The following is a 1,350-nucleotide window of genomic DNA, read 5'->3' on the forward strand; positions in this document are numbered from 1 at the left end:
CATTATTAATCCATGGATTCCCCATTATTGATCCCTGAAATCCCCATTATTGATCCCCATTATTGATCCCTGGATTCCACAGGGAATTCCACACCACATTTTCCAGGACATTGCTGGGAAGATCAGCTCATCCCAGAGTTTGGAGTGCTGAAAGCACCAGCAGCACCTCCCTTCATCCCTTTAATTCCTCTACAACACGGAAAATCAGCCTTTGGAAAAGCAGACCACACACATCTGCTCCCCCAGCTCTGCAATTTGCTGCTGGCTTTGTGTGTTTAACAACACAGAATTCCCTCATTWACTGATGGGATCTTGCCCTGGCAATTTTTTCCCCCCTCCCTCTTAATTCCATGTGGGGCTGTGCAGGGAGATAAACTCCACAGCGCTCTTTTAACTCTTCATTTGCATATTTACATATCCCTGGATACATTTCTGTAATCTATTCACAGGGAAATGYGCAGGAGCTGCTCTTTGTGGAGGTGAGCTGGTGGCCATGTGGATAAACATGCAGGAAATGTTGATTTTTCTGGTGCCATGGCTGACAGGACGGGTTTGTCCCAGCTCAAATTCCCTAAAATTCCTCCTTGGAGCGCAGAGGGAGCGGGGTCCTGTAGGGACAGTGACCCTCAGCTCATCCACAGCAGGGGGAGGTGGGGAAATGGAGCCAAATCTCTCCTGCACAGCAAGAAATGTGGCCTAAAGCACCTGCAATGTGCATGAAACAAATGCTAAATGCTAAATAAAGAGGAAAATCTCATTTTGAAGCAGAGAGTGGCCACATAGAGCTCCGGGCATGGGCTCTGCCACACCAAGAACTCCATCAAACGGGGTCAGTGCAGCCCCTAAATCCCCCAAACCTGGCACAYGGGGTGGGAATGGGAATGGAATTCTGAGCAGAAAACCTGGAAAAAACCTCCCCTGTGGCACTAAGAASTGGCACTGAAATAACCCTGTGAGCAAATCTGGGCAAGACTGGGCCCAACCTCAGTTGACAATAAACTCCTGGTCATGTACTGGTGGCAAAAAGGAGCAGCACTAAAATTCCACCAGGAATCCATTCCCAGGGGGTGACAGAGGCAGCAGCACCAGCTGAGAAACCACAGAGGTTTTGTGACAAGGAAAAAGGTAAAAGCTACAAGGGTTTCCAGAGAGACAGTAATTCAAGATTTTATATTTATTTATTTATTTATTTATATGCTAAAGGTTTGTGGAGGGAAGGGATTTTCCTCCATTTTTGAATTTGGTGTTTTATCAGAGGAGATAAGCAAAGCTCTGATGTTACTGTGCATCTCTAGGTTTTATCCCAGGGAAGGATCCTGCTTTGGATGCTGGAGCACAGTGAGGCTGAGA

Source organism: Malurus melanocephalus, unplaced genomic scaffold (genome assembly GCF_030028575.1).
Source record: "Malurus melanocephalus ecotype Western Australia unplaced genomic scaffold, MMel_1.1 scaffold_983, whole genome shotgun sequence".
Taxonomy (NCBI): Eukaryota; Metazoa; Chordata; class Aves; order Passeriformes; family Maluridae; genus Malurus; species Malurus melanocephalus.